The sequence below is a fragment of the Triturus cristatus genome, chromosome 5_2, assembly GCF_964204655.1.
Source record: "Triturus cristatus chromosome 5_2, aTriCri1.1, whole genome shotgun sequence".
NCBI classification, from domain to species: Eukaryota; Metazoa; Chordata; class Amphibia; order Caudata; family Salamandridae; genus Triturus; species Triturus cristatus.
The window spans coordinates 99136861-99163564 of record NC_140588.1 but is presented as its reverse complement, the minus strand read 5'-3'; the positions used below and the strand labels follow the sequence as shown (position 1 = coordinate 99163564).

At 41.5% G+C, this 26704-nt stretch overlaps 1 protein-coding gene across 2 annotated transcripts in view; it reads right to left on the bottom strand.

The window, feature by feature from the left end:
* The window catches only part of CDH20 (cadherin 20), a 1519872-nt gene extending 1512704 nt beyond the window's left edge, over positions 1–7168 (bottom strand). For both annotated transcript variants that reach the window (XM_085606877.1, XM_085606876.1), the window contains exon 1: positions 6484–7168. The gene's annotated coding sequence lies outside the window, so the exon portion shown is untranslated. The remainder of the gene's footprint in view (positions 1–6483) is intronic.
* Positions 7169–26704: the final 19536 nt, after the last annotated feature.

Sequence of the window (26704 nt, the reverse complement as noted above, 5' to 3'; positions counted from 1 at the left end):
CATGACACATAAAGCCCTCTACTTCCAAAACCCCTAGGCATCCTGCATAGATGTTTGAACCTTCTGGTGGCTCCAGATCATCCAGAAGCTCCAACACCTTTCTTCTGAAACCACAGAGATTCTACAAGAAGAAAACTTACAACCGATCATTCTCTGGGACTGCCCCGAGAGTCGGTAACACATTGCCCCCTGAATTCAGAATGACTCTCTCAACTATATTCTTCAGGAAAGAAGTCAAACTACTCCTTATTAACAAATGTATTCCCTAGATACTAAGATACCCTTCTTTCCCCAATCTCACTCAAGACTACTTCTCACCAGCGACTTCCGTGTTTGCGACTTATCAGTCCTGACTCGACCCTCCCATTTCTTGACACTGTTGATCCTACAGTTCTCGACTATGATATTTTGGGTTTTATTGATTTATCCCCTCTGCTATCTGAACATTGTAAAGCATACCCTCCCTTTTCAGGGTGCTACCTTTATCCTGTATTTTTAATATTCCAATATGATTTTATTGTTATTATTTTTCTGTCCTCTGTAAATTTGTAAAGCGCTCTGATACCCGCATGGGTCATGTTCACTCTATAAAAAAACTGTCTAAATAAATAAATAAAAAATGAATACACCTGCGACTCTGTTAATTGCCCTGGAAGAAGCTCTGCTGTGCCGCTTACCCTACCCCAGCCCACCTATCACATTTGAGTCCTGACCAAGAGCAGCTGTTGCTTGGGAGGCAAAGGAGGAGAGAGAGATCAGTGACACACCCACTCCTTCATTATTAGTAAAGGCTTGCCCTGCCCCTGGCCATTTAGTTTAATCTCACTGTTGTATTCCCTCCCTAGGCCACTTAAACAACGCCTGAAAGGGAAACTTATTCGTGAAAATGAAAACCCACCATGCCCCCCAGTTTGTTGTCAGAGGTCTTTCTTGTGCTTCCAGGTCGATGAAACTTTGACCTGCTAACACATGCACATTGCTGAGGAAGCCTAAGGTCACATTACCCGGACTCCTTTTCCCCAGAAAACAAACAGGGATTCACACCAGTTCGGCACAGACCTGCAACAACAATTTATTTCACCTGCTCGGTCATTTAATCTTTTTCTTTTACCTCAGGGTGGGAGGTCGACGTCCCTCAAGCCATTTAACACCTGCTGCCCCTGGTGAGAATTAGTAGGTTGATAAGGGCTACCAATCAATTGTGCACAGTCAGACTGAACCAGTGGTATTATTATCCTGGCAGTGTTGCTATGTAAAAATGTTCTAATCTGTAGATATTTAGTTAATTCATTTTGATGCAGAGAGAATTCCATCTGCAGATCTTAAAATTATTTTAACCTCTGATCATCCAGCAAGTCGGCTAAATATCTGACCCAGGCCTGGGGCCAGGTGCCAAAATACCGGCATAGAAAACAGTCCGGTAACTCAGGGTTATCAACTTATAAGGTATGTGTATGGATTGCCGGAACTCATGCACTCTTAAGTGCCATTGTGACTCAGCCCCCAAACTACCAATCCACAATAAGTAAAAGTGCTATGAAGTCATAGACCTCTGTCTTTTTACTAATTGTATAGAAATAATCCCTAAATATCCCCATCTAATTATCTTTTTAGATGGACCAAAGTCCTATGCACACGTATAGAAGTTCTTAATGAGAGTTCTTAAAGTCATGTGAGAAAACAAATCATTAAAGTCCAAGTGGATCTGTTCTTTGCCTTTATTCCATGTAACATCAAAAAGCAACCAGCCAACACGTGTTTCGTCACAGTGGGAAGTATCCCGCGACTTCTTCAGGGCTGGGAATGATACAATAAGTTGTGTATAAACAGAAAGTACTGCATAGTTATTAAAAGAAATATGGGAGGAAATTCACCTCTTAACACAATGAAGTGAATATAGATCACCTTTAATGTGTAAACCCTGGACAAGTCTTACAACCGTGCGTGACCGTTTGATCGCACAACCTATCGAAAGTGCAAGATTGAAAACAGCATTTATATTCTAGTGATGTGTGAAGTGCCACACATACTAGATAGTGAGGACCATAAAACCTGCATCAAAACTGCGCCATGCAAAAATTGTACGGTCCGGACACCGAACAAAAAATATGAAACTGTAATGCATTGATGTACACAATTTGATCAATACAGTAGGCATTGTAGTGAGTGGAGTGCTACCTGTACTTAGTATGTGTGCATTCTTATAGATCTAAAACAATAGAAAAGTGAAAGGAACCCTAATCAGGTGAAACTGAAACGGAAAGCGCAAGGAGGAAAACTGGTACAGTGCAGTGTCAGAAAGGAAGTAACGAATGCCCTCACCACTCCGCCGGTGATAATTCCGACCCGGCTGGTCAAATAAATGAAAGACTTGGTAGCTTTGTGATTCAATCAAATGGGGAGTATCAGAGGAGGCACCTGGATAAATTGCGAGGAATGATAAGATTAAAGACTGCCCCTTAATAGTATAACAGTGATTATCAAAGTGGGTAAGGGGCCGTAATGTATCTTTACAACTCTTACCCAAGTGACGGTGGTCCTGCGAGCAAGATTACAAGGGTATGTGTCAAAGGAAGCACCTAGATGGATAACGAGGTTGATTTAGTTAAAGATCACATATTAATAGTGTTGCAATAACTATCAAGTGGAGTGTGGCTGCCAAGTCACTCTATAGTTCTTACCTAAGTGGTGGTGATCCAGCGTGGACCATGCCGTGATGCCAAAGACGGGTTAAATAGACCGCTCCGTAAATTCTTTGATCTGAAAGTTAGATCAAGCCTAAATTACAGGAACACTCTAGTATCCGTTGAAACTGTGTTAAACCAAAGTATGGTGATATGGCAAGGCAAAAAACTGACCTTCAGCGAGTACACTGAGGTCTGCGGCGGCAACAGGCGCGTTCCCTGTACCGGACGTGGACAGAGGAAACACCCGGAAGTGACCTTTTATACCGTCACTTTTTTCAGATAACGACTAGAGCGAGTAGCTCACAGGGATCGTGTTGACAGTCCGAAACTTTATTGTTCAATGGCGACCATGGGAATTCTATGTATTAAGAGTGGGGCGCTCCGTATAGCGGGTTCACAGTGCTGTGGCAACCCACCCTGAATGTATTATAAGGCGTGAACTTGATAACGTGTTGAAAGGGAGATGAGGGCATCAGATGTGAGGAATACTATGTATAAAGAGTGGGGCGCTCCGTATAGCGGGCTCTCAGATGTTTTGTGGCTAATTCACAAAGCAATATACAGTATTTAAAAGAGGACTACAGGAGAATTACTTCACATGCTCAGCAACAACGTCCTCCCCCTTTATTTTAGTTCTCTGCAAACCTAAAGCCAACAGGGCATATTCCTTAGACCACATGCCTGCTTTCAAATGCTCACCTTGAGCCTCGACCAATGGAAAGTTGTGCATTTTCAGGATCAGACTGGCCTGTATGGCATTCTGGCAGTACTGGAAGGGTGGTCTAACACGTCAGCATGTGTGAGGAGGCAGATTTAGCTATTTGTGGGCCTGTTTTATGGTCTGGTGTCCCGGTTTTTATTGTTGATTTCCTTGAAATTACCACAAGCATTGCCTCCAGCAAGCACAAACACATGCAGTCTCCCATGTATTGCAAAACATCTATGCCGCATTTCCTTATAAGTTCAAAGCTGCCTTAATTTGCAAATCTGGGCCACTGTTTTTAGCTATCTGATTCGCTGATGGGGGACACTTATTTTGCTGCCTTGGCCAATCGCCAGTCTCACTCAGTGGGACCCTGGGCATCTAGAACTTATTCATACCTTCACTAAATCTGTAAACTTGGAGCTTGTCACAGCTGTGATATCTACAGTGAGACTCTAACAAGTTCCGCTTCAACATGTCTTCCCAAAAAGCTGCAGAAAAGGCTGAGAGAATGTAAGAATCTCAACCCTGTAAAGATTCCCTGTAAAGATCCCTTTTCACTTCCCTTAAGGAAGTTCTTACAATGTTGTAAATATGCAATCTATGCCTGTACGATCCTAATCCAATTGTGTTTTTGATTTTTGTGTGACTGTCACCTATTGTTATTTTACTTTTTCCATCTATCTCGTTTGTATCTGTAACGTGTAAGTATGTAAATTTCCTCATGTAATGTACTTGGTTCTATTGTGAAGCGCTCCGACACCTTTGGGTAGAGTCCGCGCTATAGAAAATTGCATTAAATAAATAAATAAATACATTAAAGATCACAAATCTTTGTGTTTCTTGCAAGCTGTGCATTGCTACTTTGGAAGTGCGGACAGGCAAGCGTGGCCCGTGCCTACGTTGCACGTACAAAGTATGGTGTTTTTTTCAAGACTCGACTGGGACACAAGACTACTTTCCAGTTTCCGCCTCATACAGCGGATTGGTGAGAAATAAAAAGACGCTCGTCTTTTATTCAACATTGGAACGAACGAGCCGAAAGAGAAGCCAAGGCGTCTCGCCCAGCGTCTGCTTAGACTGGCACGGATTGGCGGGGGCACAATTCCCACAGCAGCTCACCTGCATTCCCTGGGACAGACGCCTAATTTGGAGGGTGTGTTGAGGGGAGTGTTGGACTACAAAGACGCCCTTTCATAACTTGTGAGAGGGATAGTCCGGGCATCAGAGTAGGGGCGATAACGACATTCATCAGCAATAGGTGATGAATGTTGCGTGTTTCCCCCATTTCTCGCTCGTCGCCCCCTCTCGCGCAGGGGACCGGCGAACAATTAGGGCGCTCATTATTCCAGTCACAACTTCCCACAATGGCGTCTTTCTTCGGCGCGTTGAGCCCGCGCTGGCAGGGGCTGCCCTGGCTGGCTCCGGGCTCGGAGAGGGGGCTGCCGCCCTTGACTGCGCTGGGAATCAGCTGCCCAGGCTTCGAAGCTGGGTGCCAATTATGGGCCTTCGCCACCGCCACCCCCTCCACACTGGGCATTATGTGTGGGGGGAGAGGAGTGGGAGGGAGCGGCTCCGAGGATGAAAGGCGCCATTCTCAGAGCAGCCTCATCCACTTTGGCAGTTGTATGTCCCAACAGTAAGAGCTTTTCCTGCGGTGCTTATTTGACCCCCAAGAGCATCACGCACCTCCGCCCCCAGAACCTATGCACAGGTCACGCCCCTGGACCAGAGCGTGGTGTACCTGCTTTATGTCCAGCGACATATAACACACCCTAACACCATATAAAGTGATTTAAGTTACCATGCTGCACCACTGCACACCAACCATGCAATAAATAACATAGCATACCAAACCCCACCACAGCATGCCATATCATATACCATAGCATTGCATGTGCCTGCTTACATCATATTATTAGGGAAATATCTGTCAATAGTGCAGCAGGTGCAGTGACCTCGTGGTCCAGGGCTAGAGGGAAGCACCTCACCCCAGTTAGTGGCTGTTTTTCACTGCCACAGCAGGGAATGGGGTCCCATTTTCCTTACTTGCTTTAGGGCGCATGGCGCCCGTGCAATGCCACCACGTCAAACTTTACCATATATCCCGTACCATGACATATGACGAAGGTAATGATATATAAATTAACAACTTCCCAACCACGTCAGTCATGTTGTGTTATTTATTACTTTTACAATTAAATACCAGCACAATTCATTCAGGTCAGAAGACAGTAGTTCTCAAAAAGTCACAAGTACAAACTTGAAAGCACGCCAGTCATAGTTGTGGTACATCGATGCGCACATTAATTTACACCAGAGTTTACAATCTACTCTGACGCCCCAGTGTGCAATCCTATCAGACTCACGTTGGCTGGATGCGTAGTTTACGCTGGATAATTGAAAAGCACTTTGTGGATGGCCGTGATCTGCGTCCCCTTCCCCTCCTTAGCTGCTATGTGGGGCTCTCGCCAGGTGGAGGCACGTGGCGCCAGCCTGCAACTCAAAGGCGGCAGAGGTGGTGAAAACTTGAAGAAAAGTTTTCCGATCTCGTTTGACGCCCAAAAAGTAAAGCGTAAAGTGCAAAGCGTTAGTTACGGAAACGACGCTCTCACTCTGTCCGTATGCTTGATAAAGAGAGCTGCAAACAGTCAAGAAGAGCCTATGAAACGCGAAGCTGGACAGCAGCAGCCCTCCTGAGGCTGCAGTGCCCACCGTCCACGGCACACTTATACATGTGAATCGTCAGAGACATAGCGCAATTCCACAAACTGAATGGCTTCAAGGCGATAAAGTGCATCGTTGGGAAAAGTTAGGGAGCGAACGATTCGGGACACGCTTAGCAAAGGAGTCATTCAGTTTATTTCACAATTTCCATTAAACCAAAACACGCCGACCTGCCCCTGCCCTCTCCTCAGACCTTTGCCCAACCTCGCACGTCAGAAACTACCAACATCTGTAGTACATTAGAACAGAAACATGCAAATACAAGCCGCGAGCCGACGAAACACACCCAACTGCCTGTGCTCCTAAAGCAGCAGGTGGGTGGCCAACGGAGTCGAGGGGATGCAAAAGAAAGCGTTTGTATCTTACCTGTCAGTCCCGCCTTCCTCAAGGGTTCCGCACCACCTGGGCAGGTGGCTATTTTCCAGCCGCCAAATGAGCGTGCGACACACTCTCTCTCCCCAGTGCCCGCAGCTGTCCCACGCAGAGCCTCCCGCTCTGTCCCAACCGTGCACGGGAGGGTGGCGGTGGCAGACGAGGACTCCTGCAGCAGTTAGCAGCAGACACGTACAGCAGTTGGGAGCAGACACCTACAGCATTTCCTCGCTACTCCAAGTGCCGGAGAGCTTTTCTTTCGAGGAGGTCCCTCCTTCCTGCGCCCCCCTCTGTGCCAAGAGGTACCAGGTGACTGCTGTGACAGCTGAGAGTACCCCCCTTCCGAGTGGCTGCAGGCTGTGTGTGCCACTCGCCCAAGCCCACTGCTCATGAATATTCCCTCAGAAGCTAATGCTGCCGGAGAGAATCGAATTAGCCGTTTGGTGCCAGGTATTTGCGCTTCTCCCTTCAGTGAGAAGAGCTTTGCCTGGCACAGAACCAGCTGCGAGGATGGGTTGCCCAGTTGGCACCCCGCGCGCCAGCCCTCGCAGCTCTGCCGGGACACCTCGGTGCGTTCGCCGGAGATGCCAGTGCCTTTCGTCTCTTTCTGGCAGGGAGTGAGGCAGCTGTGCGTCTCTCTACCTTCTGCGTGTTTCCCTTTAGTTCGACGTTTGTCTCTGGGGAACAGACACAAATACCACCTTTGTTTATGTTTCTTCGCCAGGCTGCAAATGAGCCGCATGGAAGAGTAAACCCAGAGAAACGGACTTTTTCAATTTCCCAGGGACAGAGTGGTGCGAGAGCAATTAATTTGTTTCAATAAAACATAAGCCACAGGTTGTGTTTTGGGAAAATGTAAATATTAATATATCACATTCTGCTTTTCGAAAACACCTCCGTTTCTTTATTAACCCTTTTCTTTTTCCTAGAGTGAGTACTGCTATTTTATCCACTGTTCTTGGACAACATTCACAAAATGATCACAGCTCTGAGGTTACTGGGTAGAGAACGGGCACCTCTTTTTTAAGTTGAAAAGGAAAGTTTATTAGAATTTAACAAAGAGGGAGAGAGAGGAGGTAATAGAGGGGCTCGTTCGTCTCCCCCTTAGAATGAAATTAACAAAGAGAACGAGTTCAAGTCATAGCTTTTATTAAACCAATAGTCAAGGTCATCAGAAAAAATCGAATTTGCAGGGCACCCATTTGGCTTATAAAAGAACCCTCACCCACCAACCTAGTTGGTGGCATGCTTCATCATAGGTTCCCACCCATGGGGCCGAATGCCTCCTGGGTGTGCTTCGACACCTGATTATAGCAGAGCTGTTTTTTTTTTTTTTTTTTTTTTTTTAGTGAGTAGTGGATACTGTGAGAGTGAAATTTGAAACTACCTCTAGGATACCAAATTCTCTATTATGCGGTCCCTGAGAACGGGTTAGAAGCAAGTTATTTGGACCTGAATGAAAGAGTATGGTCTCACAAGTCTCTAAAAGATTATGAAAATAATCCAAATGATGTGGTCTACATGTTTCAGCCAAAAAGTTTCCAATTGATTGGCTTACTTCAGGACCTGTGGTTCATGGTTGAATAATCAAAAAATCAAAGGAGGGAGTGAAGAGGAAAAAAGGTAGAATCGTCCTCCTCTTGATACTGTTATCCAACATAGGGATTCTACCATGTATTATGTGAATATATATGCACCCATGTGTGTGCTGCTATTTTTATTTGAAGTGTTTAGTCATACGTGAAAAATGGTGCAAAAGGATCAGAGCTCCTTCTCTCAATTTGTGGGAAGGGCAATGTTTCAAAAAATTGTAAAATACCCCTCACACACTGAAACCTGATTCATTGTCATGCTTCATCATTTGGGTCTTCCCGCCCCTCTACGGGACGTGCTACGACTTACGTAGACGCAGGGGCACTTTATTCAGTGATTGCGAGTATGTGTAGTGCGTGGGATTGTGAAAAGAAAATGTGAGATGGTTAAAAATTCTCTGGCTAGTGGAACGAAAATACTTTGTCTTCCCTGGCTGAGAATAGTAAAAGTGGGGAGGTGTAGATGGTGTACTATAACGAGTCACCTCCTACAAGGTCGACATGTTTCAGAAGCCATCCCCTTGGCTTTCTTCCTCAGGACCAAAAAACCGATCCCTGTTACACCTCAATGGGTGATAGAATAAATGTACATTTGCCTGATAGTCACAAACACTGTCCTTTGTTCCCTGTTATGGGAGTAGAAAAATACTCAACTTGTATATCTTAAGAACCTGAAAAGAAAATTATTTTGGATAAATCATGGCTTTCATCATTTATCTTTATCTATTCACATCACCATCACGTGGAAAGTTGTAAGCTTTTTTGTGATACATTTTTCTTGTGCAACTCTGTTGTAAGTAATGGTACCATTTGGTAAATATCCTCTACTCATAAATCATCTGAAAGAACACTCCTTGTGATTTCTAGTGCCCAGTATCACATTTATTCAACATTCTATCATACATATGTATCTCCTAGCAAGATACATCTTATGTTACAATACATTCATACAAAAAGGAAGTATATGTACACTCTGATTGTGCCCCAAAAGGTTACAGATTAATGATCACAGCAAACGAGCACTTGCATTAGTACTCCCATGACAGGCCTTGGAAAAAATTGGAGATGTTTGGCAAAAGTCTGTGCACTCGTCCTTTTTAAACTCTGATCTCAAGGTGTGTCTTTTTTTATTTAAAAAAAAAATATATATATGGTATTCATGCTCTCAAAAGGACGTGCCGTAATACATACTTTAGAATTTTATCGTTATCGCTCCATGAGCTCACACGAGCAGTGTAGGGCGCTTTCAAATAGACACTGTAGGTATTTTAAAAGAACAGAAGGAAAAACAAGGTTTTAACGCCAGGCTGATTTTTAAACAAACACGCGTGGTCTCTTTGGCTTTTTTAAGGACATGCCATTGTCCTACTTACATGCTGGAAGGAGCTCGATCACCAAAGGAAGTACCTTCTCGTGGCTCGTCGGAACCTAACTGAGGTTTGCCAGAGCCCAGTCTTTGAAAGTGCAAGGAGGCATGCTTGATGGGAAACAGGTGTGGCTGGAAACACTAGACCGTAAAATTTTAAAGATGGCCGCCGGTAAATGGACCCAAAACAGGGTTCATTTTGATCCACTACCTGTTGGAACGATTAACACTGAATAGGTTGAAAAAACACTAGACCTTGGAATTTTTAAAGATGGCCGCCGGTAAATGGACCCAAAACAGGGTTCATTTTGATCCACTTCCTGTTGGAACAATTAACATTGAATCAGTTGAAAAAGCAAGGATATATTTGTTTGTTTTGAGGATTATTTTGGAGGAGTTTCAAAAGGCAGCCATATGGAGGTTGAATTCAAAGGAATTATTAAACAAAAAAGAAAAACAAATTGCTGTGCTAGAGACATCATGTATGTGAGTTTTTTTAAAAAACACGGGGGTCAAATTATGAAAAATGGAAAACCTAAAGGAAAAAAAGGTAAATAATAAATCCCAGCAGTAGAATGCTAGAGGCATGTAAAAATATTAACTGGAAACATTTTCCTGTCAGTGGATAAGGATTGAAAAGCAAAAACCATGTATATTTAAAATTAAAGTGTGTGTACACTCAGGTTTCAAAAATTATAGTTTCTCTAAAAAAGAAGAAAAAGGAAGAAACCCAATAGTGTCTGGAATTGGATCCATTAGGTTTTCCATTTTTCATAATTTGACCCCGTGTTTTTTCAAAAAACCCACATACATGAATGCATGTCTGCCATGTCTGTAGCACAGCAATTTGTTTTTCTTTTTTGTTTAATAATTCCTTTGAATTCAACCTTCATTTGGCTGCCTTTTGAAACTCCTCCAAAATAATCCTCAAAACAAACAAATATATCCTTGCTTTTTCTACTGATTCAATGTTAATCGTTCCAACAGGAAGTGGATCAAAATGAACCCTGTTTTGCGTCCATTTACCGGCGGCCATCTTTAAAAATTCCAAGGTCTAGTGTTTTTTCAACCTATTCAGTGTTAATCGTTCCAACAGGAAGTGGATCAAAATGAACCCTGTTTTGGGTCCATTTACCGGCGGCCATCTTTAAAATTTTAAGGTCTAGTGTTTCCAGCCACACCTGTTTCCTATCAAGCATGCCTCCTCGCACTTTAAAGACCGGGCTCTGGCAAACCTCAGTTAGGTTCCGACAAGCCATGAGAAGGTACTTCCTTTGGTGATCGTGCTCCTTCCTGCATGTAAGTCGGACAATGGCATGTCCTTAAAAAAGCCAAAGAGACCACACTTGTTTGTTTAAAAACCACCCTGGCGTTAAAACCTTGTTTTTCCTTCTGTTCTTTTAAAATATACCCACAGTGTCTATTTGAAGGCGCCCTACCCCGCTAGTGTGAGATCATGGAGCAATAACGATAACATTCTAAAGTATCTATTATGGCACGTCCTTTTGAGAGCATGAATACCATATATTTTTTTAAAAATAAAAAAAGACACACCGTGAGATCACAGTTTAACCCCTTGTGTGCAGGTTTATTTCTCCCGCTGTGCGGGAGAAATAAACGGCGTTCGGGAACACGACGGCTCCCGGCCGTCGTGCGCACACGCCCACCGTAATGCACGACGGCCGGGAGACGTCGTGCGCACGCAAGGGGTTAAAAAGGACGAGTGTACAGACTTTTGCCAAACATCTCCAATTTTTTCCAAGGCCTGTCATGGGAGTACTAATGCAAGTGCTCGTTTGCTGTGTTCATTAATCTGTAACCTTTTGGGGTACAGTCAGAGTGTACATATACTTCCTTTTTGTATGACTGTATTGTAACATAAGATGTATCTTGCTAGGAGATACATATGTATGATAGAATGTTGAGTAAATGAGATACTGGGCACTAGAAATCACAAGGAGTGTTCTTTCAGATGATTTATGAGTAGAGGATATTTACCAAATGGTACCATTACCTACAACAGAGTTGCACAAGAGAAATGTATCACAAAAAAGCTTAAAACTTTCCACGTGATGGTGATGTGAATAGATAAAGATAAATGATGAAAGCCATGATTTATCCAAAATAATTTTCTTTTCAGGTTCTTAAGATATACAAGTGGTATATTTTTCTACTCCCATAACAGGGAACAAAGGACAGTGTTTGTGACTATCAGGCATATGTACATTTATTCTATCACCAATTGAGGTGTAACAGGGATCGTTTTTTTGGTCCTGAGGAAGAAAGCCAAGGGGATGGCTTTTGAAACATGTCGACCTTGTAGGAGGTGACTCATTATAGTACACTTTCTACACCTCCCCACTTTTACTATTTGCAGCCAGGGAAGACAATAAAGTATTTTCGTTCCACTAGCCAGAGAATTTTTAACCATCTCACATTTTCTTTTCACGATCCCACGCGCTACACATACTCACTGAATAAAGTGCTCCTGCGTCTACGTAAGTCGTAGCACGCCCCGTCCCGTAGAGGGGCGGAAAGACCCCTATGATGAAGCATGACACTGAAACAGGTTTCAGTGTGTGAGGGGTATTTTACAATTTTTTGAAACATTGCCCTTCCCACAAATTGAGAGAAGGAGCTCTGATCCTTTTGCACCATTTTTCACGTATGACTAAACACTTCAAATAAAAATAAAAATAGCAGCACACACATGGGTGCATATATATATTCGCATAATGCATGGTAGAATCCCGATGTGAGTTCAGGGTTGAATAGCCTGGAACTCAAGTGAACTATGTACACATGCTAAGGTGTTTATAAGTGTGTAAAGTGCATAACTGACAAGTTTCACAGTCAGATTAGATAAATTCTGCAAGAGAAAAGGAGACATCACATGATTATAAACATTTAAAATGGTCTCCCGCGGTGGAGATCTGTTATCCACGTCTGTGCCCCAGACCAGTGTTGAATCCTCTACTGACAGAAGCGACCGTGAGTGTAGTGGTCGCATCGTCTAAAACACAGCAATGAATGCAAGATGAATCATACGCAAGATAATTGCCTAATATAGAGGAGCTTCCAGTTTGTTTAAGAAGGGCCCCTAATTCTAAGATTTAAGAATTCAAATTGCACCTAATGTGCCATTGGGCTGTCAAATAGCCCGTTGATACTGCAATCATGTAATCCATCACATTGTGTCATCACGTCAGGTGATAAAGCACAATTAAACAAGGAAGGTGCATTGTGATATCACAACAGACTATCGGAATGTACTTTACCATGTGTGAGAGAATAGGTACCACATACTTAAGTAACAAACATTTTTCGTAGCATAGATCCCAGTGGGAGGTTTTGCCTGTTGTCACACTTTGTACATGTTATTCAGGGTAAAGAGAAAGGGAAAATGTTATCAGCACAGGTAGTACCTGTCATGCGGCTTCTCGAGCGAGCAGTATTTCGCTTTAGTTACTCACTGCATCAAGGTCAGCCAGCTGCTGAGTTACTTACTCATTAATTTCTTCTGGGATCTTCGCAAAGCCATGTCTCAGAACCCGGGAGGTTTTAAAACACTGATTCATCCTTCATACATTATCGCGCAGTGCACATTGATGCAGGGATTAAGCCTTCCAATTGGTTGGGGCGGGCGAGTCCCTCGTGTGAGTTAACCCTCACCTCCCCAAAGAGAATGATGAAACGCGGGCTGCTTGAAGGCATTTTTGGCCTGATGTGTTATTGGAACCCAAGCGGTTCGAGGTGAATTAAAATACAAATATACGCCAGGCCTGTTGTGTTTAGGTGTTTTTTGGTTTTTTTTTTAAAAAGAGGGAACTTCAAATTTGTATAAAGTTCTATGGTACTACAAGGGGGTTCTGAGGTCATAACTAGGGATTAGATTGATCACAGAGTTTATTATTCGATAATTACTGGCTGTCGGGATGACTGTCCTGGGCAAGGGTGCACAATGTTTTATTCCCTCCAAAAGCCGTAATGGATGGCCCTGATTAAATTCTGATCTTTAATATTTAGGCAGGGCCTGAATTAGTATACCATATGGTTAGTGCCACATCATTACAAAAGTTCTAGGGTTTTTGTTGGAGATCCAGCCTTTTGCTTGTGAGGCTTTTCTGTGAGACTATGAACAAAATGTCAGTGTCAGTAAGTGAGATTCAGTTTTATCTTCTAAGCATTATAGAATTGCAGGGTATGTAATCATTTAGGCTCTGTCAATGTGTGGAAAGGCGGTAAATCCATCTCTGTTCCTTCTCAAGGAGGATACTCTGAGGGTCACCTTGATGGACATCTAGTTTTTTTACCACCCATTTCAGGTCATTTGTCATGTGGCAAGTTCTTAAGAAATGGGCCATCATTTTTGTGATATTTCATTTGCATCTGATGTTACTCCGATGTTTGCAAATTCTTGTCTTGACATTCCTGCATGTCATTCCTATGTAGCGCAACTCACAGGGGCATGTTATCATGTAGATGATGTTGCTGGAATTACAATTAGTGTGTTTAAGATGCAGTGTTTTACTTTATTCCACATCCAATTTTTTTGTTCTGTAGGTCAAGTTACACACACTGCAGTTGCCACAGGGGTGGTGGCCCATTATTTCTGGTAATCACCATACGCTTCGTACTGTGGTTTCTCGTGTGGATCTTCTTGGGCGTGTCAAGAACAAGTGGTCTTTTAAACTCCTTTGTCGTTTGAAGGAGAAGGGGGTTACTCCCATTTCAGTTTGCCTGTTTGTACAATCCTCCAGTGCACCACCATGAAATAGGTTCCAAAATGATATAGTCCGTCCAATCGGGTAGTATCCAAAATATTCTTTAATCTTCACAGAAATTTTCTAAAAACAGCCAACACATTTTGTCCATCACCTGTGGACTTCATCATGGCATATGTGTTAGTAATATTCCTCTGTGGTCAACAGCATCAGTGCCAACACTGTTATTCTTCAACTCATTGGCATTTCTTTCATGTACTCAATCCCTCCAAAGTCCAGGATCAGGTTCAAAGTCATTTTATTTAATGATATTGCAACGGTGCCTTGATAAACCCCATTTGCTGCTTTGGCGGTCGGCATCTCCTCCGTCTATTACTAACAAATACACCCTGATGATGTCCACAGGTGATGGACGAAACACGGCTGTTTTTAGAAAATTTCTGTGAAGATTAAAGAATATTTTGGAAACTACCTGATTGGATGGACTATATTATTTTGGAAGCTATTTCAGGGTGGTGCACTTCACAGTTGTGAATTAATTAACTTTGGTCTTTTGGATCACTCTCTGGGAATAGTGGGAATAGTGGTTGTGCACGCCAAACAGTTGGAAATTTCTACATTCTGGACTCACAGTGGGGGAACGTTGAGGGAGGTGCGGTTGCTCTACAGGCTTGCTGTTTCAATTTTGTTTTTTAAGTACTTATTTATGATCTTTTTTACCCAGCTGGAGATAGTACTGTAGGTAGCTACACAAGTTAGTAGCAGTTCTGTTGTACTCTTGTCATTATCTTACAGTCAAGCGTCTCGATTTTGATTTCAAGCTCTAATCATGGTGTTTGCGATGATCCTCTCCGGATATTCTCTGGTCCTCAGTCTTTCTGTGAGATCTCTTGCTTGAACTTTGAAATCCTAGAATTTACCACAGTTCCTTCGTAGTCTTAAGAACTGGCCATAGGGTAACATTTCCCTCAGAGCCCTGGGCTGAAAACTATCAAATTTCAGCAATGTGTTCTCCGCTGTTGGCTTATAATATGTTTTTGTCTGTAGACTGTTGTTCTCATGGAAAATGGTTATGTCCAGAAAGGTGATGTTGTCCGTACTTAAGGCGTAAGTACATTTTAGGTTCTTGTAACAGTTGTTTAGCCACCCATGAAATTCCAAGAAAAGGGCTTTGGGTCCTTCCCATACCGTCAGCATGTCGTCGGTGTAGCGTTTCCAGAATTTTACCTTCAACATAAAGGGATTATTGGTGTTCAGGATGTATCTCTTCAAAATTGTGGACATAGAGCCATGCCACACTCGGGTCGAAGGTGCTCCCCATCGAAGTTCCATATGTCTGAATAAACAACATGTATTCAAATTCAAAGAAGTTCTCCTTGATGGCTAATTTTGCACATTCAATTACAAATTCTTTTGGTGTGTTGTAATCTTATGTTGCATCATCCAAGGTGTTCCTGATTACTTGGATGGTCACATCTTGCCATAGGCTCGTGTAAAGGCTTCCAATGTCCAGGCTAACGAGTAGGTCCTTTTTTGGCCTGAAGTCCACTCCACTCAGTAATTTCAACAAATCTTTAGTGTCTTTTAGATAAGTGGATGTTTTTTGAACCAGCGGTTTTAGAAAGACATCACAGTAGCGTGATAGGGGTTCCAATAAAGAATTGATCCCTGACACAATGGGGCGGCCCGGGGTGGTCATTTGTTTTTATGGATTTTGGGCAAAATATAGAAGTAGGGGATTCTAGCTTGCTTGGTACACAGAAAATCCCCTTCCCTCTTGGTGAAATAACCATTCAATTCCACTTCCTCCACCATGTATCCAATTTTGTTCCTTAGGGATGGAGAAGGGTCCTTGGTGAGGGGTTTGTAGTTCTTCTTGTCATCCAAAAGCCTTTTGTATTCAGTTTATTACTAAAGTACAATCATTGAAGTACATGGAACAAAAGTTAGAATCTCACAGCATATTATGATAAAAAGAGAACAATGTGACAATTTAAAGAAAAATATCTTTACATAAATATCTGCATGAAATATTATTGATAAAAACAAGACCTAGAGAAATATCATAAAATATGATAAAACACAAGTAATAATATTGTTACTAGAGAGATCATGAGGGTTTGTGAACTTCGCAAAAACCAAAGGAAATGATGGACAGAGTGTTGAACATTGCAAGCACTCACCCCCAGTCAACTAATCTGGGTTTAATCCATCACCATTCTTTAGCCCACTCTGCCACCCCAGTTTAGACATGGCCATATGCAAATCAGTCTGACCCTGTGCCTCATGGGAACAGTCCAGCCCGAACTGCCAAGCCATGTCTTCCCTGGACCGGAAACAAGCTTCCTAGGACCGGTTTCTGGCATTTCAGCCGTCTTTAGCCAGGCTTGCTTGAATCCAGTGGCAAAGTGAGCAAGGGACTCACTTCTGAGCATACCCTGCCAACTTATGGCGAACAAAGCAAAAACCAAAGGAAATGATGGACGGAGTGTTGAACATTGCATTGTGAACTTCTTCAATTTGAGGATCATGTGGAATGGTCAGTGTTGCTGGAGAGTCCAGAAACTTTGTCACTGGAAGCCAAAGGAGGTCTCTTTTGATTGGCAAGTGCAATGGGAGTAACATAAGCTCTATACAACCTATAATTGTAACAGACAGTATACCACCATGCTTGAACAGAGAAATTGGAAGAATCCATCCAAGATTTAGCTATTTGTTGAAATGCTGTTGTCAGAAGTGCATCTAATATGATAATTCTATCACTATACATGGACTAATCTTCTGAAAGGCTACCAAAAATAGGTTCATAAAAATTAAAAGGAATATGTGTATTAAAAATATTATTTATTTGTTTCCAGACCATCAGCCAGAATTGATATGTAGCGACACATTCAAAAAGCATATGTTTAAGGTCAGAGGGAGATGTATTATAGGACCAACAAAAAGGAGAAAACATGGCACATATCCTATGAAAGGTAGAAGGTGTTAGGATTTGTCGATTATAAATGAAAAAAGAGTTTAAATAATATTAGCTGCTCTTGAAGATTTTTGTATTTTAAGCCACATTTTATTCCATGAAAGAATAGAGAAAGAAACACATAAGTCCTGTTCCCACTGAAATCCCACATCTGTCCTTTCTCTGATTCTGGATGTCATAATTTTATGATAGATTTGTGATGCAGAAGGGTAGGAAAGCAAAGATGAAGCAATATTAGTAAGAGGGTTGATGAAGGAGGGGTCATCTGATAAATGAACATAAACATAATAAATAACCAATATGAAAGAATTGTATTTGGTTAAAAATGAAGAGGGAAGGGAGAATCATTGTTGAGCTACAGTGAATGAGAGACGAGAAATATTTAGAAAAAGTTGATGAATCCATTTCAGTCCTTTATTGTGGCAAGTCTTTCAAAAATAGTTTCGTTATTTAATTTAACCAGTTTATTGTGCCAAACTGAAGAATGCAAGAATTGAGTTTTAGAATTATTATGAGGAACACAAATTTGATGCAAAAGTTTAGAAGAGTGCTTTAAAATAGACAGGGAGATAGAAGTTTTTGAGAAAATGAAAGGAATTCTCAAAAAATAGGATAGATGAATAAACGTTCAATATCAACCCAGAGGGGATACTGGATAGTACTGTTTCATTGAGTAAAAATGCAGCTTGCTTGAGGAAGAAAGCCGCATGATAACTACGAAAATCTGGAAAATTAACCCCTCCTAAATGTTTGGGGCTTTTAATTCTCTGAAGAGACATACACACTTTCTTATTGTTCCACAGAAAGCTAGATGAGCAAATAACTTAAAAAGAAAATAAAACGAGGAATATTGATTTGAAAGTCAGATAAAGCAAACAATATTATGGGAACTAACATCATCTTTATGGAATCCAACCTACCCCACCATGAAAAAAAAGGAAAGTTTGATTGAGATGTAAGTGAGGTAATAGAAGAAATAACCTGTTTAATGTTGGTAGAGACGGTCTTTAATGGTGGGATGAAACCAAAGACCAAATTATTTGATCTTATCTTGATTCCAGTGAAAGTTAGAATAAATGAAATCAGCATGATAACAACATTTATTTCAAGGAAGAATTTCATATTTATCAGAATTTAACTTATACCTAGAGATAGAAGCAAAATACATTACTTCTGTTAAAAAAGCAGTCAAAGAAGTATAAGCTTGTGACAAAAGTAAAAGAATGTCACCTGCATAGGCAAAACAACTTATTTGTCTGTCACCATATTGAAAACTAGGAATATCTGGATTTAGATGAAGTTTGGTTAGAAAAGGATCTACTACGAGATTAAATAGAAGTGTAAAGGACATCGTTGCCACACACTTCTATGTAAGGGAAATTGTTAAGAAATTAGACCATTGCCCTTGATAGTTACCTTAGGGGAGAAGTATAACATAGAAACAAGATTTATTAATTTCATGCCAAAGCCAAACCAAGAGAAAATAGAAAAAAGAAAAGGCCAGACAACTCAATTGAAAGCTTTTTCAGCATCTAATGCAAAAGCTGATAAAGATTGCTTATATGCTTTGGACTTACTTAAGACATTGCAAAATAATCTATCTAGCATTACCTGAGGGATGCATACATTTAATAAAACCAGAGTGTTTCCTACTTAATAATTGACTTAGTAAGGGGTCAAGATACAGAGTAATAATTTTAGCAAAGAGTTTATAAACTAAATTAACGAGAGATGAGCCTCTATTTTTTACACATCTTAAGATCTTTATTTTCCTTGGGGATGAGACAAATTAGGGCATCTTGAAAAGAAATTCCAGCCATTCCTGACAACGTAAAATGAGTAAAAAGGGAACAAATTTTGGTAGTTCAGATTTAAAAAATACATTATTTAAACAGTCAAGTCCATTAAAGTGCCAACAACATGATATAAAAAGTGTATAATAAGACATAAAAGTATGGCAAACCTTAATATGCGTACCCATATAAAATGCAAGTGGCTTTTCCAGAGGACTTGAATATCATGAATCAACTTCAACATAAGTAGTTTAAACAATACAACAATTTTACCATGAAATTTCTGAAAGTAAAGTATAGGATTTGGTTACATCTAGCAGCATTTCCAGTATAGGAAAATCACGCTGGAGTGCTGGATATGGTGTGAACCTAATATGATGATGAGTAGTGTGCAGTGTTCTACGATGATAAAATACTGAACCTAGTGCAAACTTTACAATAGAAGTTCCATTCACAATTTGTTAATTCCCACTGAGGTAGGAGGGCTGTAAAATGTCAGAACTGGCTCTAGGGTCATCCAATTTGTGAAAGCTTGATTGTAAGAATTAAATAAAATAGCTAAAATATGAAAAACTGTAACTGATGGAATTTGTTAAAATGGTTAAAACGAGAACTGCTCATGGATCAGTGTCCCTACTGTAAAATTGAGCCCTGATTTATGCGAGTAAGAGGCGGTGAGGCCTGTGAGAAGAAAATAAATAAATACAAATTTAACAGTTGTCGCTGCATAAAGCAATTGGGAATCAAAAAGTGCGGTTGGAAAAAAGTGCATTATGCACGGGGAGGCCTGTGCAAATGATGACTAGTGCACAAGTACTGTGTATCAGCCGGAGATTAAAATCCAGTACAGTGTTTTAAAGGGCAAGGTACTCCTGCCCGGTCTCTATTGAAGACCAGCTGTCACTGCTGCATGAGCTTTGCAGACCAAAAAGGTACTTACTTTAAGGCCTGGTCGGTCCACTGTTTGGGCGATTGCAAGAGGGTCCCCGGAATTTAAACATGCAAATTTTGCTTGCAGCAGGATCTGATCTCGGACTGGTTCCAGTAGACTCTGAGCCAGTGACAGTGCAAGTTTAGAGTGGAGTTGCAGAGGCAGAAGGTGCAGGTCGCGTCTCCATTTGGTTGGCTATTTGCCTGCAGGAAACTTCTCCAGCTACCCTTAGTCAGGGTGCTTCATGCGTATGGAGGACACCAAGTCAATGTTTTAAGAAGGCTCACTTTATCCTGCTGCTGAAGGCTTCCCCCAAGAATGGTTGTGGTTTGAGCAGTGTGTAACTGTTTAGTGAAGGAAGTTACCCGATTAGGGCCACCCGGGTCGCTTATGACCACCTTCCAAACAAGTGAAGAGTCGGTCAGACAGCAGAGAATACAAACAATCATTTATTAGTAAAATACACTGCAGCGGAGCCCAAGCTGACCAGCACCCAGATGGCTGTCGAGGGGACTGGTTCCCCAACACTTGGTATTACATAATCATTCTGCTGACAACCCCCCCAACCATGCCCCAGTGGAAAGTTACTGGCTTGAGCAGTACATGAACAAAGAAGGCACAGAAGGATGGGCTGCCACATGCTCAGTGGGTACACACTATCACTATCTCAAGGTTACCTTGCGGAGCTCGGCTCCTCCTAACATGGTAACAGGGCTACGAAGAAGGATAGGCATGCAGGGGCAGAATGGCCTATTCATTAGTGAGTCGGAATCCAACCTTGAACACAAGAGAAAAAATTGCTGAACAGTCTTTTGCTGAGGCAAGAAATACATATTGAATCAGTCACCCCCTAACATGGCCTACGAACTATAAAATGGAGCCGCAAATGCTAACTTAAGCTCGTATTATAAACATAGCTCGGTGGGGTCAATTTTATGCTTAACGGCTACTGCTAATCATAGCCTTTTAAATGCTAACATAACAGAATGTAAAACCAGTCCATGTAAGTGCATAAATTGCCAAATTCTAACATTAGGACCATCCATGCTTGGGCACGCTCTAGAGAAACCTTGTCCTCAAGGGATGAAATTTGTTTCAACATTATGCTGGTTGTCCTTTGAAACAACTCAATAGTGGGCATTGCCGACCACAACTGAGCTAGCCCAACCTGATAAATGGAATCTTTAAGGTATTTCCTGGCTGCTGAACAGGGTTTACCGATTTCGAGTCAGGTGTTGTATTTTATGGTGCCCCTTTCGACTGACTAGATTCTGTACCACAAGTTGACGAAAGCTGCTCTTCTGGCTAATGTTTGTTTGACTAGGCCAAGTTCTTGCCTGATCTGGGTGGATGCAGTATATCTGGGCAGTTGGAAAATTCTCCGGTAGAATTTAATAACAGTATTGTACAGAGTAGTTGAAGCCCTGCCTAAGACGGCTTCACTTCCATATGCCAGAGTTGGAATGATCTTCGCCCTGGCTACTTCCAAGATGGGGCTGAAGGATGGCACAGTCAGGTTTCTGAAGAGTGTGCTGAGGCCCCCAGCCAAGGCAAGTCCTTTCCTCTTTATTCCCTCCCTGTATGGTTTGAAGTTTCCTTTGTTTTTCAATGTTAGACCAAGGTATTTGTATAGCCAAGGTATTTTATAGTTTTGAGAGTTACAAATTTGGAAAAGTGCAAATAAAATTTTATTGAAGGCCATCTGGGCCTGGAGCTTTCCCTTTTTTAAGTGACCGCACAGCAAAAAGAGTACCTTCAAGAAAAACATCATTATCTAGGAAATCAAAATCAGTCAATATCTCTAGAAGAGGGTGGTGTATGGAATTTAAACATTGTGAAATATCTTCTTGAGGAACTTGGGATTTTGGAGGGTACAGAGTACTAAAATAATTAGCAAATTGAGATAAAATAGTGTTATTTTTATAAGCAAGATTATTAGATGAGGGTAAAATAGAATTAATTTAAAAACATTCTTTTTTCTTTTAAGATAATTAGCCAGTAATGTCCCACATGTATTTGGCCTCCATAACATGTAGCACTAGATTTAAGTATATAAGAATTAATAATTTCTGTTGAGTGTTTGCTAAAAGTGCTTGCACTAATTCATCTAAACGTTCCTTAGATTTAGATAAATATTATTTGTGTTCAAACTATTTGATATGGTTCATAATTTGAAGCAATTTATTAGAAGATCATTTCTTTTTCTGGGCCCCAAAAGAAATAATGAAATCTCTAGAAGCAGCTTTAAAAGAATCCCACACAACCCTGAAAGAAATATGAAGTGATTCACTGTCATTAAAGCAGTTAGTGGCAAACAATTCAAAAGCGTGAGTAAAATTAGCATCAAGAAGAAGGGAATTACTGAACCACCATCTCCTACACCAAGGAATATTTGGACTAAAGTCTAAGTTCAACGTAACAGGAGCGTGATAGGAAATTACTATGCAACCAATTTCAGATTGTATAATATCCTGCACCAAAGGCTGAGAAGCAAACACATAATCAATCCTAGATTTAGAGGAATGAGCCAGAGAGAAAAACCTATATTCTTGTAAGGGCGGTGTCAGGGACTGTCCGGGACTATGCCACAAATACAGTCAGGGACTTAGGCAAGAACTGGGAACTGGGTAGAAAACGTACACAGAAAGAGGAGTACAGGGCTGCCCAGGGTCACACAGGAAGTCAGAGGAAAATAAAGGGATCCAAAGGGGAAGCTTGTACAAGTGAACAAGATGGCTAAGACAGAAAGGATGGGCACTCAAGAGGCAATTTAGCATTCAGAATAACTACACACAGGATGGACAGGCCGACATATCTATATTACCTACTGGCGGTCGCCAGTAGGTAGTTATAGTTAGGACCCCTTTTCCATAGGAAATCCGCAACATTCTATTTTGAATACCTTTGGCGCCGGTCGATGAATCCTCGCGAATTTCTCAAAATAGGTGGGGCGCTACGCTCCGCTCCTACCCTGAAAGTCTCGGGGGGATTCGTCAAGCGGGGGCTGAGATAAAAGGGGGGTCCCAAAACGCGTTTTTCCCATGCATTTTTCCATAGGACCTTTAGACAGGGCTACAGCCCGAACGGCTGAACAGAATTACTAGAAATTTGGTAGAGAGGTAGTCCCTAGGTCAAGGAAGTGCCTTTTGGTGTAAATCTGTTCAGTAGATTCTGAGAAAATAGCCTTTAAATCAATATATATATCTGAGCCAGCTTACGGTACGCGTACCGTAAGCTTACCGTACGCGTACGGTGGCGTGCGCGAGCGCGATTCTGATTGGCTGTTAGATCTTAGTAAACATTCGAATCGGCCGAAACCAGGAAGCGGCGGCCACCATTTTGTGTGTTTCACTCAGAAAAAAAAAGAGTGAAAACAAGAAAAGGGGGCAAGGAGGAGAGTTACAGACCCCCTTACATTTGTGAGGGGGTCAAAGAAGGACTGTAAAGTTCAAAGAAAACATTTATTGATTTTTAAAAAAATCACGGGGTACGCGTACGGTAAGCTTACGGTAAGCGTACGGAAGAAAAAATAAATTAAAAAAGAAATGAAATGCAGATTTAAGAGTTTAGATATTAGGGAGCTCTAAAAAGAGCCGTTGTGTTTATGAAGTCATTTTTTTAGTGGTACCTACAAGTAAGTACCGATGCAGAGTCTAAGGTTCAAGAGGAAGACTCTGTTCCCTTCATCATTGAAGTGCACACCATCTCCTCTATAAATGTCTTGCATGTCATAACGCAAGTTGTTGTGGTAAATGGCACCCATACCATAGTCACGGAGGAAAGCAGAAACAGATTTGTTGACGTGCTTTCTTGCTTTGTCAATCTGCGGACAGAAATGATTGGACCAGTTCCATTTTTGCCTTTGGCATATGTTGGAAAACACAAAGGCAGTTTTAGGGAAAAGTGAAAACAGTTGTGCAAAGGTGTCCTTCATAAGCATTTCCAGACCTACCCCAGTCAAAGTGCCTAGGTCATTGCCACCACAGTGCACTATTATGAGGTCAGGGTGTTGGATTTGCATGAAGGATTTCACCAATGGCATCAATTGGTGCCACTTTAACCCTCTCTGACCAATCCATTTAATGTCTACATTTGGCAAAGCAAGGTCTCTCACCATACCTGTTTTCTCTGCAAACTTTTCACTCCAGAAGACATAGCTGTGCCCTACAATCCACACTGTGAACATCTTCAAAGGAGAACTGGATGCACTCAGGAGGTGTCTTTCAGTAGAATGGCAATATGAAAAGAAAGACAGTTTGGAAATGGAGGCATACATATTTTTTTCAAAACAAAAAGAACTGATTGGCTGTTTCATACCATTCTAGAATAAAAACTAGGCTGTATGTGTAAATTAATAGAAGCATGTTTTGTATTGGTACAAAAAAATGTGTTACCAAAGAACAGTACTATGGATTTGCTGTTAGGTTTGAAAAGTCAAGCACTCTTGCTCTGTGGAATTGAAACATTGTGTGGCGAACTTCTGACCTAACTCCACACAGCAGTGTTCCATGAGCTGTTGCTATGGTAGCAGGCAGAAGTCAAGTTGGGGGAAGGGTACTAGGCAGAAGTCAAGTTGGGGGCAGGGTACTTTTGGAAAAGGGTTGGTTTTCAACCAATAGAAATGTGTGATTACATTTGAAAAAAAGGGGGAAGCACTGAGATTTGAAACTTACATGTATATGTGTGGAAAAATAGAGGGAAAGTTTGCCATTATCTGGTTCTGCTGAGAGGAGAGAGGTGTACAGCTCTGAGATCCTGGCTCTGCTAATCTGCTGTTTGAGTGCCACATTTCTTTCACAACTAACTAATTTTAAAGGTGAGGTTAGAGTTTGAGAGGAGATGTATATGGTAAATTAAGAAATGAATAATAGAAATGGAAATCCTTTTGTTGAAGTTGCGTTTATCATTTTCTGTTTTGGGAGAAATTTAAATGTGAGGAACATGTAAAATAATATGGACTATGTTTTCACGATAAATTAAGGTGTACTGGAAAAAAAAAGAATAGTTTAAGGGTTTGAGGTTGGACTCAGTAATGCAAATACATTCAGCATCACTAAGGCTGGTTGCCCTTGCTGGAATGTAGGCAGCCACCCAGGTTACACATGGTGGTGGTCTGAAAAAGCAGTTTGGACATGTGCATTTAAAAAAATCAAAAAAGTGGATTCATAATGTGTCAGTCTGTAAAAGTGATTTTCACTTGCCAAAAAAAAAGAGCAGTAAGTGTGCTTTCAAATTGGCAAAGAAATTTCGTTTTGGGACTAATGTGAAAACATGACTCTGTGTGGAAATAGGAATTACAGGCAGAGATTTATTGCGTTTTTCTCTGGTGATTTCACAGTTGCATTAGTAGGAAAAAGGGGGAGCGATTTTTGGGGGGAAGAAGCAGACTCTTAGCACACACCCAGCTGCTTGCCATGTATAATCATGCACAGTATTTACAAGCGAGTGGGGTTTTCAGGTTTCAGTCTGTAATGCAAATACATTCAGCATCACTAAGGCTGGTTGCCCTTGCTGGAATGTAGGCAGCCACCCAGGTTACACATGGTGGTGGTTTGAAAAAGCAGTTTGGACATGGGCTTTTTAAAAAAACTGAAAAGTGGTTTCATAATGTGTCAGTCTGTAAAAGTGATTTTAACTTGCCAAAAAAAAAGAGCAGTAAGTGTGCATTCAAATTGGCAAAGAAATTTCGTTTTGGGACTATTGTGAAAACATGACTCTGTGTGGAAATAGGAATTACAGGCAGAGATTTATTGCGTTTTGCTCTGGTGATTTCACAGTTGCATTAGTAGGAAAAAGGGGGAGCGATTTTTTGGGGGAAGAAGCAGACTCTTAGCACACACCCAGCTGCTTGCCATGTATAATCATGCACAGTATTTACAAGCGAGTGGGGTTTTCAGGTTTCAGTCTGTAATGCAAATACATTCAGCATCACTAAGGCTGGTTGCCCTTGCTGGAATGTAGGCAGCCACCCAGGTTACACATGGTTGTGGTCTGAAAAAGCAGTTTGGACATGGGCTTTTTAAAAAAACTGAAAAGTGGTTTCATAATATGTCAGTCTGTAAAAGTGATTTTAACTTGCCAAAAAAAAAGAGCAGTAAGTGTGCATTCAAATTGGCAAAGAAATTTCGTTTTGGGACTAATGTGAAAACATGACTCTGTGTGGAAATAGGAATTACAGGCAGAGATTTATTGCGTTTTGCTCTGGTGATTTCACAGTTGCATTAGTAGGAAAAAGGGGGAGCGATTTTTTGGTGCAGAAGCAGACTCTTAGCACACACCCAGCTGCTTGCCATGTATAATCATGCACAGTATTTACAAGCGAGTGGGGTTTTCAGGTTTCAGTCTGTAATGCAAATACATTCAGCATCACTAAGGCTGGTTGCCCTTGCTGGAATGTAGGCAGCCACCCAGGTTACACATGGTGGTGGTCTGAAAAAGCAGTTTGGACATGTGCATTTAAAAAAATCAAAAAAGTGGATTCATAATGTGTCAGTCTGTAAAAGTGATTTTCACTTGCCAAAAAAAAAGAGCAGTAAGTGTGCTTTCAAATTGGCAAAGAAATTTCGTTTTGGGACTAATGTGAAAACATGACTCTGTGTGGAAATAGGAATTACAGGCAGAGATTTATTGTGTTTTTCTCTGGTGATTTCACAGTTGCATTAGTAGGAAAAAGGGGGAGCGATTTGTTGGGGGAAGAAGCAGACTCTTAGCACACACTCAGCTGCTTGCCATGTATAATCATGCACAGTATTTACAAGCGAGTGGGGTTTTCAGGTTTCAGTCTGTAATGCAAATACATTCAGCATCACTAAGGCTGGTTGCCCTTGCTGGA